The following is a 19,906-nucleotide window of genomic DNA, read 5'->3' on the forward strand; positions in this document are numbered from 1 at the left end:
TAGTGCCCAGGGGCCTGGGCCCTGACTAAGGCAGCACCGTAAGCTAGCTCTTCCATAGCACTCCCTGGCAGAGACTCTCCCAAGCACCTCGAAACCGAGCTGGGTGAGATGTCCGAGCTGCTTCCTTACCTCAGATTCTCCAAAATGGGTGCTCCTTAGAATTAGCCTATCCTCTGGATTGTCTGTTACCAGGAGAGCATAGCAGCACCAGCACCAGAACAGAAAATGGAATGGAGGCCAACGGTTGGCCAGTGAGGGCTATCCGAGAGCGCCTGTCTGTGAGCTTCCACGTCACACTCACCTCCTGTCCCACAGCCACAAGGACTCACTGATAGGCCAAAGACAGGGGGGGGGGGGGGATCCCTCTATTCCTGACGCTGCACAGGGAGACGAGGGTGAGACAGCTGCCGTGATACAGCGGGGTCAGAGGGTCTAAAAATAAGCCCCCAGCACACACAGCAGCCACAACCAGCTCCACAAGAATTCACCACAGGAGGCCAGCTAGCAAGCCAGCCAGCCAGCCAGCGTAGCTAACCCCCCACCCCCACCCCTTCTTCTCCCCCACGGCAGTTGCTTCTTCTCCTCAGCTGACGACGGTCAGTGCCCGGGCCAACACTACGTGTGTGTTTGCATGTGTTTGTGTGTGTGTTTAAGAGCTGGTGTTGCTGCCTGTTGAACGTAGGGCTCGGGTGAGGGAAGACTGAAAGATGACACAAAGACAAACCAGCAGCAGAGAGAGGAAACCAGTGAAGAGAGAGAGAGAGATAGAGCCACAGAGAAGAATGCCAGAGGAAAAGGAGAGGGATACCACCAGAGGAGGAAAACCAAAATAAAGAGAGTCTTACATCCGCCATCCTGTGAGGGTCTGCCGGGCTGCGAGTTTGGTCCAGATGTGCAAACATGTGTGGGTTTGATTCAGCGGGTTCAGACCGCTAGGTGGCTAGCTCTGCATGCTAACGTGTTTTGACGTTGCTTCTGGTGAGCTGTCTCTTTTCCGCCCAGGTCTGTCGTTAGGAGTGGCAGACAGAGAGGAGAAAAACAGAAGTGGGGTGTGATGGGGCTAAGGAAATGACGCTGGGTTTGGCACTTCCCTGCATGTGTGCGAGTGTGTGTATGTGTGTGTATGCGTTTGTGTGTGTGTTAGACTATGTATGAATTTTCCGTGCAGGCAGCATTCCACACAGACTAAAAGCTGGCAATTCTCAGTCCTTATTTTCCAATTTCATCTACTGCAGCACTTTCTAGTGCACTGAAAAAGGACAAGACTTGAAAAAGGGGAGCATGGAGACTGTTTGTGATAGGTCCACAGGGACCACATAGCATCTCGACCACAAAGTACTGGCATCTGTGGGGACAGAGTGGCCATTGAAGGAGGAAGAGAGTAATCAAGTGTTTGCTAAAAAGCTGATGGTTCTATATTTTCCACACAAAGAAACCTATGTTCCATGGCCCTACAAGAGTTCTTATGATAATTGCTCATACGCCAGACAACTGAGAATCTTTCATCAAGGTCTGTACCAAGAACATTGCAAGATCTACACAGAAAAATTGAAGAAGGGCTCTTGACTACTTTTCTCTGTTAGAACACACTATGGTTCAAAGACCACAAACTCCTCCAAACTAAAAAGTTCACTCTGTATACTTTGCAGAAATTCCCTTCATTAAGTGCTACTTTAAATGGAGTTCACAAAATCTCATCAGTTTCCTTTTTTACTTTAATACCCTAAGTGAGACTCTTTCACGTCTCATGTGGCACTCTTTGAAGATTAATGGTGAACAGACACACACAGTAACATAAAAAGAAACATTATAACCTAATTAAGCAGTCTACTCAACTTACTCACTGAGCCACAAAGGCATAAAGATTCCTGCTACAAAGGAGCCAGAGATAAAAAGTGAAAGCATGGCCATCAGAGCTACAATCCCCTATGTCGACCACCAGAGGGCATCACTTCCTGTTTCACTCACACTACACTGCCCTGCACTTTCTTGCTTCCGCCACAAGAGGGAGCTATAGGCCTTTGAATGAGTCAGGTAGTAGTGTGACGTAATTGCAGCTCTACAATGGACTGCTTGTTTACCCTTCAAAACAACTGTCATTTCCCACAGAGGGCTGAGGCTAATCAAAGTCATGTGCGAGGCCGTGTTGTAGCAGGACCCGGAGGCATGACTCAGAGACGTGCTGAGGCGGCTCCACTAGTGGGTTAGCGCCAGTGCATTAGCGGAAACATGAGCAAGCTTCCCCAGCTTTGCAGGCTGGACCAGCATGCGTTGCCCGAGGGGCTTTCTAGTGGCCTAGGGTGTGGTGCAAGAGGCAGGGCCAATGCCTTGGCATGCATAAGAGTGGTTGGTGTGTGTGTGTGTGTGTGTGTGTGTGTTGAGTGTGTATGCTAAAAAGAGAGGAATAAAGTAAGACAGAATACTTCAGTACGAATGCTTGTGGTGAAACTGCAAGAGTAACAGTGTGTGTGTGTGTGTGTGTGTGTGTGTGTGTATGTGTGTGTATATGAGAGTGAGTGAGTCCCATCATCCTATTTGTTAGCTGACCCCCACTTCAAAGTGAGCCATGCAGAGCCCAGTGGAGCCCTGATGTTGTGTGCTGGCGTGGGAGAGCTGACGCTGCAGGCCCGGCGTGCGGATCGGTGAGGAATGTCAGCTATGAGCCCCCGGCCCGCGGATAATGGGAAGAATATGCAGCAAGGGGTGGTGGGGGGTGCACGCTCAGCTGCAAGCCCAACACACACACACACACACACACACACACACAGGCCTGAACCCCCCCCATTAACATAGACATACAAATCGCAAACCTCCACCACAGCCTCCCGTACTCACACTAATAAACACACCACAAACCCTCATATCTGAGCCAAGTCTTTTGTCCCGCTTCACACTCACATGGCCACATTAACACCATTCAGTGGCTTTGCCTATTTCAGCGGAGTGCAGTGGGAATGTCAGTGTGGCAATGTGCAGTCAGGGACGTGTGCAGTCGGAGGAGTTGAGTAAAGGTGGGGTAGTTGGGTGAGTTATGGAGGTGTGTGGCTGAATCAGTAATTGGAGCCAGAAGCCCATTTTACTGCCGTGAAATCACTGGAATCCGCGTCCTGCTGAGTGATGCTGGGACAAGAACAGGACTCTGCCTGGGCCGGTTTCTTTGCTGACCTGTTTGTTCTCAAAGCCTATGTACACACACACACACACACACACACACACACACACACCACACACACACACACACACACACACACACACACACACACACACACACACACACACACACACACACACACCACAGTCTTATCTGCATTCAACCGCTAAATCTACTGTATCACTCACTTTCCAGACAAATATATTTCCTGTTTCAAACACAAGGACGGCTGCCCCATAAAGCCCACATTGCCATGAGAACAAAGACACTCGTCATTATGATGTGTTTAAATGTCCAGTCCACAGCAGGTTTCCAACACACTCTTGTCTGCAAAGACATGATGTGAGAAGTCCCTGACCCACTGTAAAATAAGTATGTCCGCAGTTGTTAAAAATGACATCAGGCATGTCATTTTCTCTACACGTCGACATGCTGGCTGCACAGTCCTATCATCACACACACACACACACACACACACACACACACACACACACAGGGAACCAGGCCAAGGCCATTCTAACTCTTTCAGTGTAACAGTTAAAGACTGTTCCCCAGCCTACATGAGTGGAGGGGGAGTGAGCCAGGAGCCGGTGAGCACATCAAAGCCAGCACGGGCTCCTGGGGATTCCTTCAAAGGCAGTCCTGAATGCCCCAAAGGCTGGCAGAGACAAGCTTATCACTGGTCTGCCAACAAGTCTGCCACACTACCAGCACCTCCAAGGAAAACAGATGCAGCTCCCGAACAGGCTTCTGCTACTGCTGTGTGTGTGTATGTGTGTGTGTGTATTTGCGTACATGTGCATGCAAGTGTGTGTGTACGCACATGTGGTTGAGTGTGTGCATGTGTTCAGGTGTGTGTGTATGCATGGATATGTGCGTGAGGCAGTTAATGTGCATCTGTTTGTGTGTTTCTGCATTTGGGGGGGGGGGATTTAATATCCGTCATTAAAACACAAACGACCCTTGAATTTCCACTTACTCCACACCAGTCCACAGGCATACCTGGAGTAAATGGTCTTTTAATGTTCTCCAAACAAAGTAACACACACAGAGAACGTACTTATATCTGCTAATAAGCATCACTAACTGACCCTTATGGTCATTAACAGCCCAGACACTGTCTGAATAAACCTCCACAGGTGTCCAATACATTTAGGGTGAACACGTTTTGAGTTGGACGGGTTCATTCGGGCTACGGCGTACAACTGTTAGAGCTGTTGGCCAGTAAACGATTTAACCTTTGGTCAACTGCTATTTATTGACTAGCCTACATTATGCACCTGAACAGCCAAGAGCCACACTAGCTAGCCCTGTCCTGATGTCTTTGCCCTGGAGCAGGTGAGTAAAGAGGACTACAGAAGGAGACTGATGTTCGAAGTCATTGGAACGAGCCATGCAGTCAGTTCTAGATGACCACAGCAGTACTGGTCGGGAGCACTGCCAACGAGGGCCATTACCGGGATATGCAGGGAGACGCACAAGTGGATTCATATACAGCACGCCATGCACACACACACTCACTTAAACACACACACACACACACACACACACACACACTCACACACAGCTGCAGTTACTAACATCCACCACCACACCCGGGACCATATTCACAGAAAAAGCTACTGACACACGCCCTAACACAATCAATACCGCAATTACGCACACACTCAAGTAAGCACAGCACCACACAAACACACACACACACACACACACACACACACACACACACACACACACACACACACACACACACACACAAGCACCATCCTCTCATGGCCAAGCAGCAGGACAGCACGGAGGTTCCCAGGCTCTGAGGGTGCGGCTAGGCACAGTGCAGCTGCACAGACGTTTTTGGGGCTCTGTGGCTGCCAAAGGGCCTGACATTAGACCGAAACCCTGGACCCATGCATCTGCATCTGCATCTGCATCTGCATCTTCATCTGCACGCACACACACACACACACACACACACACACACACACACACACACACACACACACACACACACACACACACACCCACCCCCACCCACACACACACACACACACACACACACACACACACACACACATACAAGAAGAACAACAACAAACAAGAACAAGGCATGCCATTTTCCTGGAAAGCCTGTCAGAAGCAACCCACGCTGCATTCTTGCACTTGGCCGACAAATTAGAGGGGCTGACTGCCGTCACCTCGCTCTTTTGCCAGGTGGCAATTACCAGTTAATGGAAAGGCTGTTTGTGAAGCACAAACACACACACACACACACACACACACTCAGTGGCTTCTCAGAGAGTGAGTGTTTGCTTGCCATTGCGTTAAACACACAGTCTAGTCCATTCTTCACCACTGACCTTAATTGCATGCACTGCTGAGCAAGCAGACACACAATACTAACCCATCATTCCACCCACAATCCCCGGCACATGGGGAACACAGCCGTCTGACAACCCTGTGGTTGGTTCCCTCACAGCAAATGCTCTGCTTTAAATGCCAAACTCCATGGAAGATGAGAGAAACGACCCATGCACACAATAGAAAAGACCGTACCTCAGAACGTGCCGGCTCCATACTGGCTACAGAGGGGATGCATGTAAACCTGCGTGTGTAAAGAAGACGTATCCACGCAGGGCACAATGACAAACTCACTGGCGTTACGTAAAGGGCTATGGGCTGGGCAGGAGGAGTTATGCCCAGAGTGGACTGGATGGGTCCAGCAGAGACAGGGGACGCTGCAGCGGAGAGTCTGACCAGGCCACGTGCAGGATGATGAGCCCTGCTGTGACGGGTCGCCATGATGGCGGACGGCGGAGAGGCAGGGAGACGACACTGGCTCCTTTACCATCAACATCCGTCTGTAGCAGTCTAACCTCCTCCTCCCCCACCCCCAGCCCCTGGGTAAACGTACCCTAGGTCTAACTATCAATCACGCCCTCCAATTACTGGAATGACTTTCTCATTTCAGGCACCCTGTTAGAGGATGGAGGGCCTGGAACGTCAAGAGCCAGTCATCCAGCCTCCGCCTCAGCGTCCCCTCCCTACCCCCTCCCTACACCCACACCCTCCCTGCTCCCCCTGGGTGCCGTCCCTCCGCCTGGCCTTCCAGACCCCCCGGGGAGGGAGGAGGTCTATTCTTAGCACTGGGGGGATTTGTGGCAGCGGAGCAGAGATCCCGGATGCTGTTGATGCAGCGCGATAGCATCTCTTCACGGGGAGGGGGCATGGATGCCGGACCACAGCGAGACAGACTAACCGCCCTTCTAACCGCAAAAGCGACCTCACCCACAGCAGAAAGCTCCAACAAGAAGCAACCGAAAATGTCTGTGCAGGTGGTAAATCTCACCCGGATCACCCCTACACAACCACACAGTGTCTCAGATCTGTGACTCACAGACCAGTCTCAGTGCAGTGACGGAACGGAGGGGAATTTCATCTAATTAGCAGACCAGAAAGAACTCCACCATTGTTCACTGGCTGAGTGTACTGAAACACAGACACTCTGTTATAATCTAAACTCTTCACGCCTTTGGACCAAAGCCCTTCGTGGAGAAGACAATGGCACAGATTTTTAGACGCTCACATGGTGAGAGGATCCTCAAAACACAGCTGATGATTTTGCACCGACTGACCCCCTGTGTTTAAGTACAGCCTATTAACATACTCACAGCCATATTAGCATGCTCGTACTTTCAGGGCGCTAAAAAGGGGCATTGTTCTGAAATAATCACGGATCATGTAGGAAGAGAATCCTCAAAACAAACACAGCTGATGAATTCACACCAACTGACCCATGGTCATTTCAGGATCAATGGCATCCCACAGCTGACCAACATACTAACAGCCTTATTAGTATGCCTGGGCTCATTTCAGGGTGTTATGAGGGTTATGTTCTGAGATAATCACTGCCGTAGCATAAAGATCTGTTCCACATTAGTAGTGGCTTGTGTACTGAGGGTGTAGTGCATACTGGTATGGAAACGGCATTAGTGTAAACCAACGCTACTGGTCAGTGTTTACACAACAGAAAGATGATATGGCTGGTGCATCCGGCGCAGATCCAAGGCTGTGCATGCCTGAGACGACTTTGAGGCGTGGGACAAGATATATCAGCTACTCTGTGTGTGTGTGTGTTTGTGTGTGTGTGTGTGTGTGGAGTGGGTGGGGGTTGGGTGGGCGAGCGAGCGAGTGAGTAAGTCAGTGAGACAGAGAGAGGGTGTCTGTGCCTGGGGGTTACACAAGGGTCTTTGCTAACAGACATACACACATGCATGCACACACAGCCATCCAGTCTGCCCTTAATTGAATTTCAAAGCAGTGCCAAAAAACAACAAGAGCCCCTTGACCACTTGCATATTTGAAGCGCTGGGATTAGAACACTGAGGAGAAGTCTGACAAATCCAGAAGACGCGGCTGCCATGTCTGCGGACGAACGTGCCGGCTGCTGGCGCATGCCTCACTGAGCTTCCTCCAGGACGTCACGGAGCACTGAGCGCAGGGGGCTGTGAAGAGAGCTGGCATATTTGGGTCACTGTTACAGACAAACACCCCCTAACCCCACCACCGTCCCCAACCACAACCAGTCTCAGAGAAACCTGGGAGGAGTGGCTACCCTTTCAGGCATGAACACACACACACACATGAACCTCCCCTGACAGCCTGAGGCACCACACACACACACCACATACAGATGTGCAAAGACAAAGGAGGATGAGGAGGGGTCGCCATGGCTGCATGAGCAAACTGCTCTCCTCCCAAAGAACAGCCCAGATAAAAGCCAATAAGGCCTTCTGCTTCCCTCCCTACTCTAATGAAGAGGTATCAGTGTATTTCAACACCGCGTCGTTCGTTATGTCTCCTAGCACAGGACATGTTTTTGGTAAAGGATTGAATCCTGTGTGTGAATCTTATTTTCTAAAGAGTGCCTCCTCTCGAGCAGCAGGGTTGCCCTCTGGCAGGCAGGCAGGCAGGCATTTCTCTGGAGGACACACTGAGGCCAGCAAGGGATAGAGAGCACTTGTGTAACTGTTCTCCTTCTCTACCTAACGGTGCTTTAAAGTGTGTGTGTGTGTGTGTGTGAAGTGAGAAAGAAAGAGAGAGTGTGTGTGAGAAAGAAAGAAGGAGAAAGATAGAGTGTGTGAGAGAGAGAGAGAGAGAGAGAGAAAGGAAGAGAAAGAGAGAGTGTGTGACAGAAAGAGAGAGAGAGAGAGAAAAAAAAAAGAGAGTGAGTGTTTGTGAACATGACTGTGTCTCGGGCGGAGGGGGTGGTTGAAGGCTTGCTTGATGCATCCTGGTCAGCTTGAAGCTGGCGTTAGAAAGTGTCTTATTTCGACAGAGCCATCTGTGTTGTTCGAGGGGGGGAGTGAGGAGTGGGGTTGGGGAGATCGACGTCACGCTACCCTCTCCTCCGATCGGGCGATGATGAGTCCCAGACCTCGCCTGCTCCTGCTGCTCCCCCATTCTGTTACAATAAACACAAGGCCCCACGAGGCCCCGTCCAATCCCCTGATGAAAAGCAGCCCTGTGTCAGGAGGGATTTATCGCATCCATTAGAACATGGAACAGAGGGGTGGTGAGCAGTGGTCGATGACATCCAAAACAGAGTGACTGATGGGCGAGAGTGGGAATGATCTGCTGAATCCAAACCTCACACTTGCTCTGGGTATTTCCTACGCTAGGCAAGGAGGTAACAGCTACTAACTGCAAACATGTGTAATGTCTCTTTACCGTTGTTTTAGACGGCAAAACGGTAATCCCAACCACTAGTATATGTTTGCCATCTGCCATGTATGATATGGAGGCTGGAGCCCGGACATGGCTGGGGGTTAAGTGTAGATACCCCTTGAGGGAGTGGGAGTGGAGGGACAGAACACACAGCACTGCGTCACGTCCACTGACGTCTGTCCTCCTCAACTGCAACCCCAATCCATCAGGCCACAATCACACAGCATTTTGTTTACACAGTATACCAATTCAGTATTCTTTCTCTCTTGCTTTGCCTTCCTTTCACTCATTCCTCCACACTTTCTCTCTCTCTCTCTCTCTCTCTCTTTCTCATTCCCACCCTCTCTCTCTCTCTCTCTCCTTCTCATTCCACCTCTCCCTCTCTGCGGTCTAATCTGTGTGGAATGCAGAGGAATGGAGCTGAATTTACACAACTCTTGGAGGTGGGTTCAAAGTGACATCTGACCCCCAATGTTAGGTCAAAGGTCAATGGGGGATAGAAAGGGGCATGAGCTCACCAGGAGCCAATCAGATGGCAGCTACGGAGTGGGAAGGAACAGAGCAAGGGAGGTAGGGCTGGATTGGGCTCAAGCCTTCATAGGAGCCGCTCAATAAGCAATGGCGTGAGCTAAATCAGCGGCCCAGTGCATGTGACCTGCTCATTGACTATAGAGAGTGCTGGGTGCTAGCTGGGCTCTGTGAGTGTGTGTGTGTGTGTGTGTGTGTGTGTGTGTGTGGGTGGGTGGGTGTGTGTTACATAAACGCCTTTGGACATACAGTTCTCATAGGCCACTCAGTGCACACAAGCATTCCAGAGCAGTGTTACTCCTAATAGCGAGGCAAGCAAAAAAAATATGTCACTTTATGAGAGAAGTGTAACATCTGTTCAAATTCTCATGCGGTGTTGCTCTACGTCTTTCACAATATCTGACAAAAACGTAACAACTTAACAGACAGTGAATGTCATCACCACAGCCACAGAGCAATGGCTTGTCTGAATGCAAACATTGTCTCAGTTCAATAAGAAGACAGTGTCCCTCCTCATGACCCATAAGCTGCCAACCCCCCCCCCCCCCACACACACACATACACACACACACACACACTAAAACACACACAAACCAGCCCAACGAGCTGCTCCGCCAACCAGGACCCTCTCCTCCAGCAGCACCCCCCCTGCATGCTGGAACAAACCACCGTGACCCCAGTGCAAATATCTGCGGCTCCCGCAAGCCTAGTTGAGACATCACGCAGCCCCATCATTAAGAGATATAACTGTCATCCGCAAGACAGGCGTTGGACAAATTACCTCCACTTAGCACGGGAGCAGCACGCGAGAATGCAGAGGGAGGCGAACAGTGGGCATGACGCAAGGCGTTTAGCAAAGTTCAAGTGTCTGAGTTGTGCTGCGAGGCGTGTTTACAGGGGAGTGTCAACTATTGCTCACTTAAACCTGGTCGCTGTTGCAAAATGGGTTTATTAGCACACTCTGGAATGTGTGAGTGTGTGTGTGTGTATGTGTGTGTTTGTGTGTGTGAGAGAGACAACTAGACTGCGGACTGAGAGGCACAGGGTTGGCCCCTCAGGAGAGCCTTAGACAAGGCCGTCGACACATGGCTGTCAGTTGACCACGCAGAACCCACCGGCTGTAACGCGAACAAGAGCTGCGTGAATCGCCTCATATTGGATGAGTTATGGGCTCCAGACGGACTTATGTATGCAGAGCAAGATGATATGTCCTATAGGCCTATAGGACCATGGAGCAATGTTCCTTCATATTCTCAGAATGCTCCAAAGCTTATTCTTTCCTTGCCAAACTCATGACGCTTTTCACCCCATCACTCTCTCAGGCAGGTGATGTTATGACTATGTAGGCTATATATAGCTACATGTAGTCCACTCAACTGCAATTAGTGTTTCTGTTTAGCTTTCCTCAGCTAAAACATGAGGAGAGGGGGAAAGGAAATTAAATAGATAATGATGGCATTCAAAAACACACACACACACACACAAGCACACACGCACACACACACACAAACAGCTCCCGGCACAGATCACAGAGAACCTCAACGAACATCTGCACTGCCAGAGTGAGCAACAGAATGGACAGATTATGAATACACATGCAACAGTTAACACACTTATGCTGGACACACACACATGAGCAGGCGCGCACACACACACACACACACACACACACAAACACACATGAGCAAGCGCACACACACAAACACGCAAGAGCGCACGCACACATACACTCACACACACACACACAAACACACATTAACGCACACACACACAAAAACAAACACATATGAGCGCACACACACACACACACACACACAAATTCTGTTTACTAACTGAGACTTTTAATGGTGAATATGGACATTAGTAGTCCATCATCATCTGGGAGCCAATCATCAACAAATAAATAAATACCCCCTCACCACAGTTTTGCAGTAGATCATCAGTTAGTGGGGGTATTACCCTTTATATCCACAAAACAAAGACACAACAACCCCAAACACAAAATGCAAACACAAAAACAAATCAAGTCTTGTAGAACATGTGTGGGTTGGAAATTGTGACACATAGTTCTGGCACGAAGGTCACAGAGGGGTCTTTCCTCTGTGTGCTCCGTCCCACGTTATTATATGCCACAGAAGCCACAGTCTTTTCTCTTGTCCCAGCGGTGCGACGACACGACACTCCAGCCTAACACTCAGCCCTGTCTAGGCCCTTTTGTTGTAAGAGCTGCCTTCTCAAACAGAGCCATCTGGTGGGGGGGGGGGGGGTTGTGTGTGTGTGTGTGTGTGCGTGCGTGTGTGTGCCTTGAGCAATCCGCACTATCCACACTCCGTTTCTACGACTAGGGCAGAGCCGGGTGGGTTGGCACTGGGTGTAGCGCTGCGTCATGCTTTGTCATCTGCCAACTTGGGGGAGCCTCTGTGTGGGGCATTACAGGTACAGACGAGAGAGAGAGAGAGAGAGAAGGAGGGAGAGAGAGAGAAGGAGGGAGAGGAGAAGGAGGGAGTGAGACAGCAGGGGAGAGGGAGAAACAGACAAACAGGGAATAGAAAGAGAAAGGGAGAAATATGTATGCGCAGAGACAGGGAAGGTTAAAGAGAGAGGCAGCAGCAGTGCCCAGACCAGAGGGAGGCTGAGGTGGCACTCAGAATGCTGCAGCACAGGGCCAGCTCAGCACAATGCAGCACTCCCATTACCTGATGCACCCTCCACCGATGCCAAAACACACGGCTAATAAACTGCCCCCCTCAGGATAGTTAGAAACATTAGGGAGTTTTGGTCTAAAACTAGCGAGCTAGCTACCTAGAAAGCATGCATAAACACCGCCAACAGCCCTTTTATCAGTGGGCACTGATACAAGCTTGCCAACATGCTGACTGGCATCTTTTAGCGATGCTGTCAAGGCTTTCTTGCGGGGTGTTCCGACCCGAATCACAGAACTACATAGTGCATAATCTGGACAGTAGTGGGAACGACAGGCGTGTTAATCTGTCCTGCACATGAAAGACAAATGTAGTTGCTCATTACAAACATACCTTAAAAAGTGGCACATTTTTGTATAGTGTATTGCGTAAGATGATGATGTTAGCCCCTAATAGCCCGCAGTGTAGTCTGACATGGTTTATTGTAGCGCAGTATATGCCAGGCTTGGATTGATTGGACTGGTCTGGCTTGGTCAGCTCTAGCAAACCATCCCCCATGGATGTACTCGGACACCACAGCCATGTCCGTCAGTGGAGTAAACAGCATCCTGATCCGTAGCAGTTTGTTCTTATTTCAGCGCCAGGCAACCGCATCCTCCGAGCGTGTGTTACCAAACAAACATTGGGGCGGCTTATTTACGCTGGGTCCTGCTGAGCAAGGCCTGGCTGAGGAGCAGCTCTCAAGTGGGTGTGAGAGGCTCTCTTATCCCTCCAAACCCAGCACATGCTAAGCTCCCCTGGGCTTAAGGCTGCAGTTTGCAACTTTTTTATTTACAAAAAAGGTTTTGGAGAACAATCACACTCGGCTGGTTGCAATCACGGGAGGCGCTACTGAAATCTTATATTCTGGATACTTCCATTACACCCTGAAAATCTGTTTAAAACAAAGTACTCCAATGAAAACAGCTATTATGACACAGCTCTGTGAAAATGTAGGGTCTTGCTACAGACCCTTCTCCACTGTGAAGTTCCAGTGGCCTGCTGCCTGTCGGCCCTTGCTCGAGAGGCCTCCCACCAGTGTGAACGATGCTAATCTGACTTCCAGTAATACCAGCTTCATAAGTATCACACTGCCGACAGACCCCGTAACACAGTGATGACGAGGTCAGCCCAAATCCTCTCCTGCCCTGTTTAGGGACGTCTGAGCCAGAGGAAACCAAGAGTTGGAGAGAGCCTTTGTCATTGCTGAGGCAACAGGACTGATGATGATCTCTGTTGGCCTCCAGGGCTAAGATGACAGCCGTCGTCATGAAGATGGGTCAGCTTCCTGTCAGGCAACGCAGAGAGGCCCTAAGGACCAGTGGTCACGTGACCAGCTCCCCCAGTGTCTATCAGGAACCCACTGAAAGACTTCACTCACAGGAGAGAAGGAAACACATTCACATTGGCAGAACCGTACATTTGCCTTATAAAAAGAACAGTCACACACTCATCTCTTTCAAATTGAGAGCTGTCTGAAGATCGCTTCAAATGTAATGTTTTCAGGCAATTTAACCTAGTGCACATTATTTTCGGTAGGGAGGGAGATCACATCAGAGAGCAGTGAATCAGGGACAGAGCCCCTTTGCAGTTTCTCACATGTATGTGCTGTATCTCCAGGGTGAAATGAGCCTGTCTGGCTGTGTGATCGTCAGCACACAACAGCCTGTCAGTATAGGTGAGGACATGTACGCAGAAAACAGCTGGGTTGAGCGGCTTCATCCAATGGCTCCACGAAAGTTCCCTTCCATTCCCAAAGCACAAACGAGGACAGACGTCAAGACGACCACTGGCTTTCTTTCTTTCTTTCTCTCCATCTCTCTCTCTCTCTGTCTGTCTGTCTCCCCTTTAGCATGTGCTGTCCAGCTCTTCTATAATTCAGTCAGCCTGCAGTAAGTCTCTCTAAATAATTGAGAGCCATGCAGACAGGGTGTGAGGGAGAAAGAAAGAGAAAACATAACTCGGGATGGGCCGAGCGCCTCCCTTCAGCTGCAGAGCACAAACGGAAGCCAACGCTGCGCTTGTTTCCATGGCAACAGGCTTAAAAAGCCCTCAAGCTCCCCTAGTGAGGGGAGTACATGACCTCAGAGCCACGTGGTGAGGGCACTCATTGGAGTGAAATGAAAGAACTAAAGAAAGAAAAGAAAACTTTCTGCAAGGACCCATCAGACAGATCCAGAACCAATGCCCAACTAGGATGCATTCCTACCCTGATTAGATATGCCCACTGGTCTGGAGAGGTCTTTGGTAATGCATCCAGAAACACCCACAAAGGTAACAATACCCAACAGTCTCCGCTTTCGCTTTCAGGTTGTATTAGCTGGTGGGTTCTGTTACACACGCCTGGCACTGCAGGGCATGACACCATGAAGGGATACCGCACATGTATATTTTTCGCAAAAGGATATTTGACTACAGCTCAGCTTTTAATACGATCATCCCTGACATACTAGTCAGCAAATGAACTGCACTAGGCCTCTCCCCCTCCATCTGCACCTGGATAAAGGACTTCCTAACAAACCGCCCACAAACTGTAAAACTCGGCCCCCACTTCTCCTCCACCATCACGCTAAGCACTGGCTCTCCACAAGGCTGTGTACTGAGCCCACTACTGTACTCCTTGTACACTCATGGCTGTACCCCAACCCATCCCACCAACACCATCATTAAATTTGCTGATGACACCACCGTGATCGTGAATCAGCGTACAGAGATGAGGTACAGAAACTGACAGTGCCGTGCTCAGACAAAAATCTTTCACTGAACACCACAAAAACGAAATAATTAATTCTGGACTACAGAAGGCAAAGTGCAGATCCACCCCCACTCTACATCAACGGGAACCGTTTTCCCGACGGCCATCAGAACACTAAATACAGACATGCACTAAACACTAATCACTTTATTGACTGCAAGTCACACATAGTACCATCTCTGTATTTATTATTCTGTGTACTGTTGTTGTATATATTGTATTTATATATATGTATTCTGTTATACTGTGTGCTGTGGTGGTATTATATAGTATGTAAGTATATATACAGCCGCGGAAAAAATTAAGAGACCACTTCAAAATGATCAGTTTCTCTGGTTTTACTATTTATTGGTATGTGTTAAATTAAAATGTACATTTTTGTTTTATTCTATAACCTACTGGCAATATTCCTACCAAATTTCATATAAAAATATTGTCATTTAGATCATTTATTTGCAGTAAAATGACAATTGGTCAAAATAGCAAAAAAGATGCAGTGTCTTCAGATCTCGAATAATGCAAAGAAAACAAGCTCATATTCATTTTTAAACTACACAATACTAATGCTTTAACTTAGGAAGAGTTCAGAAATCAATATTTGGTGGAATAACCTTGATTTAAAATCACAACTTTCATGTGTCTTGGCAGGCTCTCCACCAGTCTTTCACATTGCAGTTGGGTGACTTTATGCTACTCCTGGCGCAAGAATTCAAGCAGCTCGGCTTCTTTTCATGGCTTGTGACCATCCATCTTCCTCTTGATCACATTTTTAGAGGTTTTTTATGGGATTCAGGTCTCGAAATTGGGCTGGCCATGACAGGGTCCTGATCTGGTGGTACTCCATCCACACCTTTACTGGCCTGGCTGTGTGGCATGGAGCATTGCCCTGCTGGAAAAAACACTTCTCAGAGTTGGGGAACATTGTCAGAGCAAAAGGAAGCAAGTTTTTCTTCCGGGACAACGTTGTACTTTGCCTGGCTGAGGTTTGTGAAAGACCATAAGGATTGAAGCAAAGCGGACTGGAGGTCCCTAAGTTCGTCTTCTCTGATGAGTCCAATTTTCAGCTTTGCCCAACACATGGTCGTCTGATGGTTAGACTGAGACCTGGAGAGGCCTACAAGCCACAGAGTCTTGCACCTACTGTGAAATTGGCTCTGACAATGTTCCCCAACTCTGAGAAGTGTTTTTTCCAGCAGGGCAATGCTCCATGCCACACAGCCAGGCCAGTAAAGGTGAGGATGGAGTACCACCAGATCAGGACCCTGTCATTGCCAGCCCAATTTCGAGACCTGAATCCCATAAAAAAACTCTGAAATGTGATCAAAAGGAAGATGGATGGTCACAAGCCATGAAAAGAAGCCGAGCTGCTTGAATTCTTGCGCCAGGAGTAGCATAAAGTCACCCGACGGCAATGTGAAAGACTGGTGGAGAGCATGCCAAGACACATGAAAGTTGTGATTTTAAATCAAGGTTATTCCACCAAATATTGATTTCTGAACTCTTCCTAAGTTAAAGCATTAGTATTGTGTAGTTTAAAAATGAATATGAGCTTGTTTTCTTTGCATTATTCGAGATCTGAAGACAATGCATCTTTTTTGCTATTTTGACCAATTGTCATTTTTCTGCAAATAAATAATCTAAATGACAATATTTTTATTTGAAATTTGGTAGGAATGTTGCCAGTAAGTTATAGAATAAAACAAAAATGTACATTTTACTTTAACACATACCAATAAATAGTAAAACCAGAGAAACTGATAATTTTGAAGTGGTCTCTTAATTTTTTCCGCGGCTGTATATATATTCTTTAATCTATTACACAGCGCTTTGTTGCACTCTTAATATTTAAATATATATTTGTATGCTATTCCTACTGTTTTTAGATATGTAATATTGTTGTGTTATATGTTGTTGTTGTGTTAATGTTGTCCCTCGTCACAACAAGAGAAGCACTCCAAATTTCGTTGTATGCAAATACAATGACAATAAAGGCTTTTCTACTTCTTCTTTTCTTCTATTTGTTACAGAATAATCGGAAGTACTCAAGTAAATGTAGAGTAAATGTAGAGATTTGAAAATGAAAAAAATGGAGTGATCCTGGTGGTGCCTCTGTAAAAGGCAATGAAGATGCTCAAGACAAGAATGAACATTAGCCCCAATCCACTAGTCAGTAGTTGAACCTTGGAAAAGGAGAGATGTTGAGGAAAAACTTTCCAGTTCCAAAACTTGCAGAGGTCACGGCAGACTTTGCAGCCCCGGTCTTGTCAGTTGAATGCTCAGCAAGAACCAAGTCACATCAAGTTCACACTCACACAGGAATGCAGAGAGAATCTGCATGGCATAAATTCACTAGTAGAAGCAGCTCTAGTCAATAAGTAAGGCCCTCTGTTAGAGCAGGGAGAAAAAAATCAAGACGTGGGTTGTTCTCCCGTTTTCTGAGAATAGGTCTCAGCAGGCCTGTCTGAGGTGCAATTGAATAATGTGTCTTAATCTGATAATGTTCCAGCCCTCACACTGTGTTCCTTGTAAACTTAGGACCACTTTATGCTATTAAAAAACAAGCTGTGGGATAATGTTTACAGTTCTGCGTTAGAGAAAGTAAAAAAGCATACAATAGTGGTACAGTGGAACAGAAACCTTCCCTGCATAAACACACAGAGAGGACAGACTGAATTTATGGCACTTGCATGCAGCAAATCAGGAAATAGTTCCGGTTCCGCAAAAGGCTGATGCACCAAGTCGTTGGTGGATTCATCTGTTTACAGCACAGAGGGATTACACTATGGTAACAGCTGCCTCAGATAAACTTGTAAACTTGCTACTCGTTTTAAATCAATTTTCTCTACACTTTCAGGATAGTCCCCCAAATCATATACATTCACAGCCTGAATGAACTGTTGACAATCAGACGTACAACCGCATTCACTTCTAACAGGGCTCCATAAACATGGATCTTCCCCTGGTAGCTGTGCTGGCTGATGATTAAAAAGGAGAGATTCCTTTCCAAGCAGTTAAACGTTGAGTATTCAACCTGTTTGGTTTGGCAATGTCTGCAGGGCTATAGCATGAAACACCTGCTCTGACAGCAGTGCTGACAGGCCCACAAGTAGTGTAAAAGGACACCTCTCCCTAATCACTCAGCTCATCCACCCTAACAGACACATCAGCTAGAAATGAACCTCATTCAGACAGTGGCAACCCTGACCTGTGTCTTTCATCACCCAGGAATGGGCTTGTAGCTACTGTTGAACACAGCTTCGCGGTGAGATTGCTAAACATGGATTGCTAGCATCTCCTCAAACGTGTGCTAACACTGTGGACCCATGCAGAGCAGGAGGTGTGGCAGCAGTCATGCATTACCTCGACAAAAGCCTGTGTTTACCCAATTTTGATCAATTTGCTTAACACCAACCCTGCACCCTATTACAGACCCCGGGGGTGTCTAATCCGGCTCTGTGGAGAAATGCGGATTAAATCTCAGCACGGGATCTCTGAAGGCTGGTGGAACATCTGGTAGATTAAACAAATGCAGCTTGTTAAGGGGGTTGCTTGTGTTGACTGGGGAGGGGAGGGGGGTGGCTGGGTGGGTTTGGGGGTGGCCAAAGGGGCTTACAGTCTCGAGGGGTGGTCGAGGCGCTGAGATTACACGACAGCCCCTGTGATGGCAGAAGTCTTCTCTGGACGTAATCAAGAGAGCCTTCTGTTTTCATGTCAGAGGGAACTGGCAGTGGCTGTGAATGAGCTGCCGGTGACACTACAACTCCAAGCTCGCAATCTGTGACCCAGCTGGGTTTGTTCTTCTCTCAAAGATAAAGCTAAGTTTAGAGCTTCTTCAGTTGCACGGATCAGCAGCCAAACAATGGCACACGCTCACTGTAATACGCATGACACCAGACATCCATCTAGAGTAGCCTAACCATTAACGGCACAAGAAATCTGAGAAATCTGCTCCCAACAGAAACGATAAACTATGAGCCATCAGAAATCAGCGGTGTTTGTCCCTCAGCCCAAGCTACCCCCCGCCTTGCTCTTTCTCCAAGTTAAATGGAAAGGAACAAGCCTGGAGACATAAAGCATTCCATTCCATTCTTCTTTGTCCAAATTCCCTCTACTCCTGAGAGAACTTGAAAGTTACACCACATTACCACATTAGGAAATAAATAGCTTTGGTTAACATGGCATCTACAGACTGAATAGGCTACCAAAAAACACCTTCTGCTGGAGTTATATTTCTGGCATAAGCTATGAAATATTGTGTTGGTCTCTGTCAAACAAGAATTTTACTCTCCTTCACATTAGAATGTGAACTGTGAATTGAAATGTTATACGCATAACAGGACACTTGGTGGCTGAGATGGGAGCATTAAAAAACATAGACCCCATCTATGACATGGGCAAAAGAGTTCCCACATTATGAAAGGTATCCCCTTCATTTGAACTGGGTGGAGTTTTACCAACTCATCTGCCTGGTCAACACATCATGCAGACTCATAAATGTGCCCTCAGGGACATCATCAAGAACCAACCCTTGACCTGCCCCAAGGCAAAGGTTCTGCTGATGGGCTTAAGACTCTGGAAGAGCATAGTCCTGGTATGTGCTGCCTGAGGATGCTGTCAAACACTACTAACATGGACAACAGTAAGTACTCTATGTTTTTTCTTATGGCCCAGGGGCAGGTGATCCCATGGATTTCCTGGGGGGTGCCGCCTCAACACTAATTCAGAGACACTCGAGAAACACTGCTCATTCTCTACCCTAATTCCCAAGGATTTCCACAGCCATGCTAACCAGGGTCCAAACCAGCCACTCTATATTTAGAAGTGAAAAAATGAATCAATCCACTAGACATGTAGTCAGACACAGGAGAAAGGGAAGAGGGCAAGCAGTCTAGGGAACTCATTCTGGTCAGTGGCAGTTAGGGAGCACATCTAAAAGCAAGGCTTTGTCCCTCTTGGCCTGGCCTTAACAGCACATGAAGAAATGCTTAAGCACAACACAAAGCTCTGTCTCAATTCTGCTGGCCAAGTAGATGAGATACGCTAAAGACCGGACAAGGACTGGGAAAATGT

At 47.9% G+C, this 19,906-nt stretch overlaps 1 protein-coding gene across 8 annotated transcripts in view; it reads right to left on the reverse strand.

Annotated features, from left to right (window-relative positions):
* The window catches only part of myo18ab (myosin XVIIIA b), a 70,661-nt gene extending 70,394 nt beyond the window's left edge, over positions 1-267 (reverse strand). For 7 of the 8 annotated variants that reach the window (XM_080845242.1, XM_080845241.1, XM_080845237.1 and 4 more), the window contains exon 1: positions 130-267. The gene's annotated coding sequence lies outside the window, so the exon portion shown is untranslated. The remainder of the gene's footprint in view (positions 1-129) is intronic. The other variant, XM_080845236.1, reaches the window with a different exon arrangement.
* Positions 268-19,906: the final 19,639 nt, after the last annotated feature.

This window comes from Sprattus sprattus, assembly GCF_963457725.1.
Source record: "Sprattus sprattus genome assembly, chromosome: 9".
Classification (NCBI taxonomy): Eukaryota; Metazoa; Chordata; class Actinopteri; order Clupeiformes; family Clupeidae; genus Sprattus; species Sprattus sprattus.